A 13,632-nucleotide genomic window follows, 5' to 3' on the forward strand; every position below is an offset into this window, starting at 1 on the left:
CCCGGTTAACCATTGTTTCATCAGTCATGCTTTCAGTTTAGACAAGAAATTTTGAATTAGTTTGCTAATTTTTATATCAAACATGAACTAAATACAAACAATTTAAATGATGTATTATAATCTATTTCGATTGTTATTAAAACTACCCGTGTGGTCACACATACTGTCTTCAACATTACTTTATAAAGATATAGAAATAAAGACCAAAATTTAAATGATATATTATAATCTGTTTTTTTAGTATTTGATTTCGATCATTACTAAACCTACCCGTGTGGTTACACGAGTACTATACCTAGTATTATAATAAAATTAAAATAATGACTTCTTACGTCTCAAATAGTTCAAAAATTGACATCCTGATTATGCAAAATACTAACATTAATATTTTTTTTGACATCCCGATTAAGCAAAAATGCTAACATTAATATTTTTTATATATTGGATATATAAATACATGTATTTTAAATAAAGGTAAGGATAATTTCAGAACTCTAAATATTTACAGACTCGCAGAACTCCTAATAAACAATCTTTTTATTTATATATTTTTATGTTTAAGATAATTTTATCATTTATTATGTGTATTTTTATGATTATACACATGTTAAAGAGTAATTTTATCATATTTCAAATGTAATTTTATGATTACACATATGTAAACTAATTTTTTTACATATATGTAATTAGTTATGACATATATAATTTGGCTATTACACATATGTAAACTACTTTTAACATGTATGTAATTATAAAAATACATATAATAAATGATAAAAGGATTTTAAATATAAAGAAAATATATATATATAAATTGATTGTTTATTAAGAGTTCTAAAAGTTTTACAATTATTTAGAGTTCTGAAATGAACCCAAACCGATACAAAGTTTAAAATCTCTAACTAATATTTAATATGCTTTTCATGTTAGTCAACTAATGGTGTTGATTTAAGACATTCTAAGTCGTGTGCAACTTAACTATATGTGATGGGATGAGAGGTCAATTATATAGACCAAAAGCAGTCCATGAGTGCTACAAAACAACAAGAACCCCAACAACTTTTGAAGTCTTATAAGTCTTTTCTTTTGTGCGCATCCACCTCCATTTCACCTATTCTTTGTCTTTCCTATTTGTTTCTTTTGTAGTTGTTACATATTCTATTCATCATTGGTTTTTTTTTTTTTTTTTTTTTTTTTTTGCGAATAGACATTTGAATATCTAAAAGAAAACCATTTTATAATTTTGTAATTAATTGTTTATGATGAATCAGGTAAATATACAAGATATAAGCATTCTACAAAGAAATATTTAATTTGAGAGTACTTTTATAAGATTTTTAAATTCATATACAATGAAATTGAATAACATACGTATATAAAGTTCATTAGTTTGAACGGACCGGCACGTTGAACGTGTTTGGAAATTTATTTTGTGATACAAGTCAGTTTTGATGAAGTAGGTAACAATATATAAACAAATTACAACATCTAACTTTATTTCTTTAATTACATATAACTAGGTTAGAAACCCGTGTATTACACGGGGTTGTACATTAAAAACACTATAATTCAATTTTTTTCCAAACATTTCATCACCGAAATTACATATTGTTACATGTAATCATGGTAAAATAAAAGGTATAATAATATATCATAAAATTTAAAATGCCTATTTATATAAAATGCAATATATAGCTGGCTAAACTCATCAAGATGCAATCTTTTATAACCCCATGTAAAAAAAAATTTTTTTACTTATAAAGTATGTTTCTAAAAGTATATATTTGAAAAACAAGTAAATAAAATTAAATAAAATTAAAAAAAATATAAAAGTACACCTCCATGTATTTTTCAAGCACCTCATTTGCATTTTTTTAATTATTTTAGTACTCTCAAGTGTACCTATAGTATTACCGAGTTAAACTATACAACTTTTGGTGTATATTTGACGAGGTTTTGTTTTTTTTAAAAGGGTGTAGTTGACAAAATTATTTACCAAAATGACTTGTTTCAAAAGTATTTATTAAAATGGGTTCTTTTATAAAAAAATAAAGAAATACTAAAAAATCCCCTAACCATCCTATCTTCTTCCTTGTTAAATTTGGGGACTCCAAGGTTATTGCCACCAAATCACTACACCCTTTTGAAAAAAAAAGAAAAACCTCTACATATGTTGCTTTTTTAACAACGAATATCATGTTTTTCGTAAGACTGAACCCAAGATCTCACACTTAAGTGATCAAAACTGTAATGAACTAATATTTTTCAACTAAGAGTGTTACTACAATATTTGCATGTGTCATAATACCTTGAGATACGCATTTAAAGATATGCATAATTGAATTTAGGTAATTACAACTGATTTATAATTTACTTGCAGTAAATGCATTAATTAAATCTAAATGTTGACAACGTTTTCAAAATACCTAAATTTGAAGAAAAAACATTTCTTACTAAAAATTTAAAATCAAATAAATCAATCAATCAACCATCAATTATTAATTATTAATCAAGAATAAATAAAAGGGTTAATAAAATGTAGAATACTCATAACATGACACGTGGTAAAAACAATCCTAATAAATGACAAGTGGCAAATATTAAAGAAGGAAACCTAAAAATCATCCAATGTGTACTTTATTTTTATTTATTAGTATAGAGATGAGTTAAAAATACAATAACATTATTTCTTTAATTACATAATAAGTTAAAAATACAATATTAATAATGGAGACAAAACTTTTTTTACATAATTATTAGACTTTAAATAATTACAACTTGTAAAACATATATCACAATTCTTTAAAACATATTGTTGAGTTTTATACTAACTTCTTCCTCTCACGATTTTTAAACAGTCATAACTTTTTCATATGTTAATATATATATTAAAAAAAGGAAATTGGCCTATAATAATCCCTAATAGACGTCATTGGCCATTGACAGTCTCACTTTTAAATATTTCCCCTGCCAGTCCAACCTTTCACCTATTTTTCTCCACCGGTCACCCGTTAAAAAAACTTAACAGAGTTAAGTTTTTCTGAATTACAAATAGATGTTTTAGGTATTTTGATCAGAATGACGATATGAGTCAATTGATAAAACTTATCTCAAAACGGTTCTCCAAACAACTTGATTTTGTTAATTGGAAGTTTAATTAAACACCCCAATTGTAGTATCGTTTTCGTTGTTTGAAGCACCGTTTCGAGGTAAGTTTTACATCAATGGACTCGTATCATCGTTCTGATCAAAAGGCCTAAAGCATATGTTTGTAACTCGGAAAAAACTTAACTGCGTTAAGTTTTTTTTAACAGGGACCGGTGAAGGAAAAATAGGTGAACGGTTAGACTAACAGGGGAATATTCAAAAGTGAGACTACCAATGACCAATGACGTCTATTAGGGATTATTAGAGGGCGGTTTTCTTTAAAAAAATTACACCATAAAATCAAGAATTTACAAATTTACTTTCTTTAATTTAAGTATGACATTTCTTTACTTTTTAAATTAAAAAATAGCATACTACATACTTCATACTTCATGATTACCAATGTCTATATTCTTTGTTATATCACATAAGTACCCATATAGCATATGTAAATGTGCGTGAAAAGATGATTTATAAAGATGACCACGAACATTTGAATACCAGCCTTTTTCTTTTTCATTCAGACGCCATAAAGGTGCAAGAGTTATATGTCCCCAAATGTTGGCTCCACATCGTAAAGCATGATTTGCACATATATCAAAAAGATATAAAGATGATTGTGTATACCTACGTATGTATAACCGAAAATGAGCTAAAGATTCTAAAGTCCATTTCATCCCTCTTGCTACCAAGATTCGAGTAATTGTTGTTAAGAGGTTCTTAGCATTAGTTATTATTCTATTTATAAGTTTGGATATTAGGATATTTATGAACATTTTATCATGATCATTAGTTGGATAACTTTACTATCGTCATATTCATCGTAAAATCTCATATAAAGAGATCTAGTTTTTGGTTATTCTAATAGAGAGAAAATATCATTCAATAACATCGTTTTGTTCTTAACTAGTTGATGTTACCCGCGCGTTGCGACGGGAGCTTATCATCAAAGTTTATATTATCAAATGTAAATATTTTGTTGTATAAGCAAAATATTTATTTTTAGATTAATTTTTTAGTCCAATTTGAACTACGTAACATTTGGCACAAATATTTAAACAAAAGTTAATAAAAATATTATTGGTACACTTATAGATAAACGATTCATATACAAAGTTGAATTAGTGGCAAGGCATCAGTTGTGTTGCACACTTTCAAAATTCAATAATTGGGATTACATATAGTAATGTTGTGTCATAAGCAGATAGAGAATTTCTTGTTTGTCTTCGGCGATTGCTTGAGTAGCACCAGTATAATGAGAAGAAAAATTAAGGTGTGTGAATAATGACAACTATAATTATTTATATATATTTCATAAAACTTACATGATTTTGTACTAAAATAATATATTATTTACTTATACGTTTGTATGCCATCTTCTTATAACTCTTAGTTGTAGTAGATTGTGTATCATGTTGTGTAGTTGTTGATATCCAATTGAACATCATTAGAAGTTCCCTGTAAAGTAATGAAACGATATTATTATATGTAATGTTAATAAAAGGAAATTATAATTTTTTATTTACATATATTTTATTAATTGAATGTACATACCTGTATATGGAGTAGTTGATTTAGGAAGTATGAGAAAACAATATTTTTGGTAATGTTCGGAGGATCTTCTTCTTGTGGTACGATGAGTACCTTTAGGGCATGGGAGAGGTGGCTCTAGAGAAAGCAACATATAGTTGACCATGTCCGAAGATTGGTAAATATCTTTCTATTAATCTTGGAGACATAAAATGTACTATTTCACCATATAAATGAAAACAATGACCCATTGGAGTGTAAGTTCAAATCCCCAGAGTGCAAAACAATAAAGCAAAAACGGACTGAATATAATTTCACGATTTTTCATATTTATATTTTGTTATAATCATTGCATGAACAGAGGAGTGTGGAAAAAAGATATATTGTTTTGTAGTGAAATCACACTATAAACCAAAAACGTGCAAATATAGTGTAATAATTTTCCAACTTTCTATTTTGTTACTGCCATTGCAATTATTGTAAAAACTTTCAAGAAAGTGATACATGAGGAAGAACATTTCACATAAGATCAGATGGTTATGAAGATATGATTACAGATGTTTGCTTTACCACAAATATTAATTTTGTTGATACAGGGAATAATGTTGTCTAAAAGTAACAAACATAAACACGAAATTGAGGGTTAGATGCAGAATTTACCCTCTACAATTCAAGTGGTGTCTCTGAACAAAATTACCTAAGTGCGTATAAAAAAGATAATATGTATGGCATGATTATCAAGTGTGAAGATCATAGATTGTAACTCAAGAGAGAACATCAAGTAATTATGATGCAATATTCAGAATTCAAAGAAAGAACACCAAATAATCACTATACGTATGGCAAGAGTATCAAGTTTAAACATCATATATTCAAAAGAGAACATCAAATAATCACTATACCTTTAATAATGTCGTAGGGATGTTTCTGAAATGAAGAGTGTGAAATGTGGATTTGGAAAATAGAGAAATTAGGGAAATGAAACGGTTTCCTAAATAATAAAGATGGGGGTTTTGGCCTTTTGGAAAACAAACCGGTTAAAGAAATTTAATATTATACCCTTATGATAATTATGGACACATAATGCACTTTAATTGACACGTAGTGCATTTTTCAATGATACTAATTCATCTTTATTTTTATTTAATAATTTATATATGCAGTTAGTTCGTAAACAATAATAAAAAAATTAAGTGGACACATAATATAAAGAAATTAAGTGGGCATATAAAAGATGGCAGTCAAAATTCAGTTGACACGTATGGAGGTTTAATTGACACGTAATGCGTTGTTAAATAATAATAATAATTGTAACCGCCGATGTGTTATGAAGGACGTAACTTTTGATGATGCTGTTGAAAAATAATTTAATCAAACAATTAATTTATTAATTACCGAGTTATCAGCCAAACCAGTTTGTTCCAACTTGAGCAAACTGATTAAAGAAAGGTAGAAGGAGACTGTCCCGTTGTCGGACGAATTTAAATAACACGCAAAATTAAAACCAACCTGGCGATTGAGATCGAAGATCTTCAAACGAGAAACTTGAACTGCACGGATGATTCCTGTCCTTAAAGGATTTTACGCGCTCGTATTGCTGTGAGCTGCAGCGTAAACTCCCAGGATTTAATGCAGAACTGATCTGGTATTCCAACAGCAATGGAAACCAGAAAACGCAGAAGCTGGAACGAAAACACGAACACCCAGATGGAGGAGAGTAGGCTGCGAAATTTTCAGTGTTTGAATGGGTAACAGGAAGCCTTTATTTATAGTTGTGGGTTATACCAGAGAGTGAGAAAAATAGGGAGAGAGATAACAATCCATAACCAATTCGAATTACCTATCTCATACGAATTCGGTTACTAGATGATTATCCTTAAACGAATTCGATTGACTATGGGATAACCCCCACAGTTTTCGAATCCATCCCTATCTCCTTCGGTTTACAGATCTGACCCACCTGAAACCGAACCTTAGCTAAAAATAAAAGCTCCTCAGCGTACGTGCGAAGTGCAAAGTGCGCCTCAAACGCGACCATTCGCGAGCTCGCGGCTCGGCTCGGCTCGGCGTGTGGGCTTCATCCACTACTCAACCCATTTAACACTTTGGAGGCCCATAAGGGGTAATCCCTTATAAACCACTCAAACTTCAATCACTCCACCAATGTGGGATGGAGGAAACATACCAACTTGTATGTTCCTCTTAATATTATCTTTAATATTTCCAACAGATGCAACTGTTGTAAACCGTCGATTTGTTAGTAAAGACGCGATGGTTGAGTAAGGACGCAATGGTTTAGTATTATAGGAATTTTGGTTGGTAAATTTATAAGGGTATAATTTGTTTTAATTCTTTCATGGTATTTGAGCGTCATTGCTCATGCCCTTGAGGACCAAATCATTCTGTCTTTTTTTTTTTGTTTGTTTGAGTTCTTTCTTTTTAACGAATCAGACATTGAGCTTAAATTTAAAAAAACTGAAACGAAATACTCAAGCAAAAAAAAAAAAAAAAAAGGAAAGAATTCAGAAGCTTGATGACACTTATGTGATGGGACCAAAGTTTCTCACATGTGTTGATTACCTACGGTTTGTTTCAAGCTAGACGTTGCTCTAAATGTTCACCTTGAAAGGAAATGTTAATCAAGTTATCAACTATCCAAATTATTATCTGAATTATCGGGTCAAGTTATTCTACAAAGACCCCTAATTGTAAGAAGTGTAAAAAGGATTTATAGAGTGATAAGTGTCCAATAACATAAAATTAAACCCACTACATCACCACTCAAAACCTAAACACCCACCCCCACCCCACCACCACCCAAAAACCTAACCCCCCCCCCCACCCGCGGGAAAAAAAAACTATACATCGCCAAAAAAACCTCCCAAAAACCTAAAAAAAGCCTACCCCCCCCCCCTCCAAAAAAAAAAAACCTAAAAAAAATATAAAAAAACCTAAACACACACCCCCACCCCCTAGGCCAAAAAAATATTTATTTATTTATTTTTGTTTTTTGTTTTTTGTTTTTGGGTGGGTGATGGGGGAGGGGGTGGGGGTGAGGGTGAGGGTTTAGGTTTTTGGGTAGTGGTGGATGTTTAAGTTTTTTTTTTTTTTTTTTTTTTTTTTTTTTTTTTTTTTGTGTAGTGGGTTTTTTTAGGAGTCTTTGTACCCTTCTTACAATTAGGATCATTTGTATTTGATCCTAATCCCTGAGTTATCATTTATCTTTAAGTATGATTATATTATTATTCTATATATATGTTTGAATAATAGGTTACTTACTAATGTTTTATCATTTATATATAGAGAAAGATAATTGTACAGGAGGGTGAAATTGTGGGAGAAGGTCACTCGGTCCAAAAATAGTGGTGGTTTGGGTTTAAACAATTTTCATGTTGTGAACACGTCTTTATTATCCAAATGGAGATGGAGGTACAAGACGGAAATTAACAGCCTTTGGAGAAAAGTTATTGATGCTATTCACACAAGCCGGGTGGGTTGGGATTGTCTTCCTTACAAAAAAGCGTTTAGTGGTGTTTGGGTTAACATTGCTAAGAATTTCATCTATACTAAGGTGGAAGGTAAGCCGCTTAGGAACTTCTTGGTTGGTACTGTTGGAAATGGAGAAAATATTGCTTTCTGGCTTGACTCCTGGCTTTTCGATGAGCCTCTTAAATCTAAGTTCCCTGGCCTATTCAATCTTGAGGTCAATAAGAAGTGTATGGTGGCTGATAGAATTTAGCAGGAAGGTAGCGAATCTCGGCTGTTATGGCGCTGGAGAGCAGAGATTTCCGACGCCGAATCGCTGGCCAACCTCGATCTTCTGTCTGAAGCGTTAGATGTGGTTCAGATCTCGGCTGACATGGACGGCTGGAGGTGGGGAGCAGATCCGGAAGGTATTTTCTCGGTTAAATCAGTCAAACGTTTGCTGAAAGTTGAAGCAAGTATTGATAATTCTTACGTTATGGACTGGTGCAAGTGGATTCCTGCTAAAGTTAATATTCATGTTGGTGCATTACGTCTATTGACTTCGTCTTGTATCATGTTATAGGATAGGATAGGTTAGAATAACCAGTGCACGAGGTTCGAGAAACGAGAAGTGGTTAAATAGCATGTTGGACCGCTTATATGGACATTGTCCATAAAAGCGATCCACACAACTTAACCTGGACCGCTTTTGTGACATGTACGTATAAGTGGTTCCAGAACTCTATAAATAGGTGCTTGGTTAGTTCATTTGTAACGGCTCAGAACTTGTAACGAAGTGCTGCCGAATTGCTTCCAGGTTGTAAACATTATCAGATTCAATAAAGTGAAGCATTATATTTAGTTTGAGCATCTAATTCACTGATTCCGCCTTTGAATTGGAAAACGACTCTTCTGATCGACTCATTCAGGGTCAACGACGATCCTACAAGTGGTATCAGAGCTCAGGAAGAAGAGTTCAGCTCAAACTTGATCCGTTTTCTGTCTTCTACACCTTCTTTTCGATTTAGACAAGTTTCCACGGTTAAATTCGGACGAATTTTTCACAGGACGTGTATTATTGGACAATAATAAACCCTAGAAAGTTTCAGACTAAAATTCAAACTAAAAACAGGTCAAAACATGTTTGAAATGTGGATCGCTCAAAATGACGTCATGATGAACCGCTTTTAGGTCAAAGTTTGGACCGCTTATTCGTACACATTTGGTCCTGGTTCGCTCCAAAGACAACTCGGACCGGTCGAAAGTTTATCCTGGTCCGCTCATTAGTACAATTTTGGACCGCTCATTTGTGCGTTTTTGAATCTGAACCGCTCCAAATTACTTTCTGGACCGCTGATTTGAACAGTTCTGGTTCGCTTATTTGGACTTCTTTTAGTCTGGGCCGCTGTTTTGTACATTTCTGGTCTGGATTGCTCGAGTGACATATTCTGAACCGCTCATACGACATATTCTTGGACCGCTCATATGACATATCCTAGATCGCTCGTGTGACAAGTCCTGTGAAAGTTGCTGAAGTGGAAGCTAAAACCATGACTACTGAAATAACACTTACTCGAGAAGAAAGGCATGCACGTATGAGATTAGATGATGTACGTACTGCTTACAGAGAAGCCACATGGGCTGGAAGGTGGAGCAAAGATAAACAATGCTATGTTGATCCTGAAGGAAACCCAACTGTTGATCCAAAGACAATTGATCTTGAAGCATTGGTTGCTGCTATTCCGACTGTGGATGTCTGGTGTAAAGGTCTTAGAGAGAATCCAAGATACAAGCAGCAAGTTGAAGAAGGAATTAGAAAAGTCATTTTTGCAAGTCTGGAGAAGAAAAAGAAGAAGACTGTCGAGGAAATTGTGATTGAGAGCAAAGAGATGGTGAATGAGGTGAAGAAGGTTGAAAAGAAAATCGAGGAAGGTGCTGCAGAAAAAGAGCTAGTGGTTGAAGAAGTTCAGATACAGAAGACTGAGGATACGACAGTGCCAGTCATTGAGGTAATAAGTCAAACTGATACTTCTGTCAAAATTGATAATGAAGCTGAACAACAATGCAAGAAATGCATGGAAACATGCAGTGCTTGTATTGAGAAAGATGAAAAACTCAACAACAGGGACATTGAATTCACTAAAATAGAAAATATTTTCAAAGAAAAATGTGATGAGATGAGTGAAAATGAAAAGTTTTTGAAACAAGAAAATGAAAAATTGAAATTAAAATGTGATGATCTTGAAACAGAAAACATGAAATTAAAAGAAATGCGTTCAGCTGTTTGCAACGAATGTGTTCCGAAAGAAATAAAAATTCAAGAGTTGCAAAAAGAATATGATGTTACGAAATTGTCATATGAAACTGTAAAAGAAGCTTATGAAACGTTAAAAAGTAAAGTCAAAAGTCTAGATGATAGATTGTGTGCTTGTCAAAGAAACACTAAATTTCTTGAAGCAAGATATGAAGATAAACAAAGGGTGGTAAACCAATATATTGATGATGTTGCTAAGCTTAAACAAGAATTGGCAGACAAAGAAAAATTGGTCAATAAATTGCAAAGTTATCATTCATCGTCATATATTCTGGAACGTATTTTCAACATCACACCCGATGAGAAAGCGTCTGAAAAGAACAAAAAGGGAAAAGGGTCTGAATTTCATCAAGTTCCACCACCGTTGGAGAATAATTATACATTCTATGATGGCGAAGAAGTGGAAAAAGTTATCAACATGGTTGATCAGTTACCCGACAACATCGATGTGACTTACACCAAATCTGATGATATCAGTGATTCAGAGGTGGTTGGTAAGGTTGTTGAAAGCATTTTTCAAGAAAACTCGATTGAAACAAGTAAAACTGAATCACAAGATGAAGATGAAGGAAATCTTCATGATGGTTATCTAAATAACATCAAATCTGAAGAAAATTTGAATGATGATTCAAAGGGATTGGTTTATACCATGATTGGATCAGACAAATTATTCTTGGATGTTGTCTTCCCGATTCAGAATGTGATCTCAGAAAAGGTTGATAAAGTTTTCAAAATGGTTGAAATTGAAAAATTTGAAATTTCAAAATTTGCTGGTAAAGGTCACAAAACTTTTTATAACAAACCGGGTGGCAACAAGAAGAACATGAAGGCTGGGTTGGGTTATAAAAAGAAACAAAATTGGAAGAAAAATGTGACACCAAATTATCAAGAAAAAATGAGGTTTGTTAAGGGAGATAGTTTATCAAAAGAAAAAGAAAACAAAATGAAACAATCTAATGCTGAGTTTGAGGTTCAAAAGAAAAAGCGACAACCACAGGTCAAAGATGTGTCAATGAAAACATGTTTCAAATGTGATCAATTAGGACATCTTGCTCGCAAGTGTCAGAATCTAAAACCTGTGGATGTTGTTCAAAAGAAGCTTGATGCTACAAAACACCAATCTGAGAATGTGAAATCAAGGTCAACCAAATTTGATTCGAAACAAACTTGGATGTATAACACAAACAAGTTTGCTTCAAATCAAAAATGGAAATCAAATCCGAACAAGTTTGATTCAAGACAGACTTGGAGTTCTCACACATCCAAATTGAAAACAACACAGATTTGGAGACCACTAGTTGTTATGACAAAATTTCAACAAATCTGGAAACCTAAAAGTGTTGTTCAAAATCAAAAGGTTCAAAAAGGAACAAATTTTTACAGACGAGGTACTCCAGAAGGTCAAGTGTGGATGGTTAAGAAAAGTGTTGGGTTGATAAACAATGAAAATGTTGGGAAGGATCTAAAGAAACAACAACAAATTTGGAAACCCAAGATTGTTTTAAAAGAGAAAGGTTCAACTTCTGGGGTGAAAAAGTTTGAAGAGTCAATTCCAGTTGATTATGACGCAAACTTTCCACCACTTAAGGCTGAAAATTTTAAAATTCAAATTGCAAGTGTCAAGGTTACACCTAAGGCTGATCAAGCCTGGGTGGATACCATGTTTGATTAAACAGTTGGAATTGCCGGAGCTTCCTGGATCGCGAAGCATGAATCGGCATCTATCTTCATTAATTGAAATCTTTATGTCAAATTGTTTGCATATTTGAGTAGATTTGAATGTGCAGGTGCTAGATGATGCTGAAGATTGTGAGAGTGTTGCTCAAGAGGAAGTTGAAGATCCCTGGTTTTGATCAGACAGGGAGTTTGTTTGTTGTTTTATGTAAACTTGTTGTGTTTGATACTTGTATGTGTGTTTGTTGGTTGATGGTGTGTGGATTGTTTGTTTTGTTTGGTTGATGTTCGAGATGTTTGATAGTTAGTTTACTTTGAATTAGGAGTGATGGACTATGCAGAAACCCTCACGGCGGAACAAACATGATTACTCACAAGTTGAAGAACGGTTTTTCTAACGGTCAAAATCAATGGGTTGTAAATCATGGGGGTACGTTATATTTTCTGCGAAACTGAGCTTGAGATGCAGAAAATGGATGGCGAGACAAAGCTATCAGTATCGGTTTGTCAAATTTCTTTAATGGTTTTGCATTTTAGGGGGAGAAAAATTGTTAGAAAATACAAAAACATTAGAAAAATTTGAAAAATACAAAAACATGATAAAATCAAAAATTTGAGTTTTGCGTAAAAAGAGGAAATGATAGTACATCAGTAGACAGTTATAGTATGCTAAAGATATGCAATGATTAAATAGCATTAAGCAGTCTCACTGATGATATGTCGATAGGTTTTTATACATTTAGTAAGCTTTTTTGGGATATAAACCTAAATTCAAACTTGCTTATTTCGTGGGGAACACTACTTGGATATATAGGTAACCCCTGAAATCTCGTTTGAAAGGTCTCGTATTCTGATATACTAGGTGGTTATACTCTATGATGTCTGGGGTATTATTCCGGGACTTCTGCTGAACGGTGGTTCTGACCTAGTCCCTGGCTAATACTTTCACCAAAATGCTTGAAATATAGCATAAAGCCCTCAGCTGATTAGACAATAAAATTGATAATCAGTTGTTGTAGCTGAAAAGATTCTCTAAAGGGAACATACTGCAAAGTCGAAGCTGATATCTCTCTGCTGAACGGAAGTTCTGACCTGAGATCCCTCAGTTCTCGCATACCCTAATTTATGTACAGACATCATTGTAGTATTCTTACCTGTAAGACTGAATATTGGGATTCTGGATACGGGAGTATATTCAAGAGGTGGGACACATGAATGAGTTTTAGTCTTAAAACATCTAAATCGTATCCTGAATCAGTTGAAATTTGTATGAAAATTTAAGTGGATCAGTATATTGACAATCTAAGTGAATTGTTTAATTCTGAGTATGAATTAAAGCTTAACGGTACTTGTGACTTGTCATAAACTGATATGATCCTCTGATGCATACTCAAACAAAAATATTGTTTGTATATAGTTCTTTACAGCTTTATATTTTCAGAAAACACAAAAAGATTTTGATTTCTGCATTATTTTCGATAAACCGATGTCTGAATTGCTAA

General features: G+C 32.7%; 1 long non-coding RNA gene across 2 annotated transcripts; it reads right to left on the reverse strand.

Annotated features, from left to right (window-relative positions):
* Nucleotides 1-4,423: 4,423 nt before the first annotated feature.
* Nucleotides 4,424-5,629, reverse strand: LOC110916693. 2 transcript variants are annotated; one of them, XR_002579926.2, is made up of 3 exons: nt 5,580-5,629; nt 4,702-4,894; nt 4,424-4,605 (listed from the first exon to the last, which is right to left on the reverse strand). It is a non-coding gene; the product is annotated as an uncharacterized LOC110916693 (long non-coding RNA). The 2 variants fall into 2 exon arrangements; XR_004883971.1 differs by having other exon boundaries at nt 4,702-4,875; nt 5,580-5,622.
* Between the last annotated feature and the right edge of the window lie 8,003 nt (nt 5,630-13,632).

The sequence above is a fragment of the Helianthus annuus genome, chromosome 16, assembly GCF_002127325.2.
Source record: "Helianthus annuus cultivar XRQ/B chromosome 16, HanXRQr2.0-SUNRISE, whole genome shotgun sequence".
Lineage (NCBI taxonomy): Eukaryota > Viridiplantae > Streptophyta > Magnoliopsida > Asterales > Asteraceae > Helianthus > Helianthus annuus.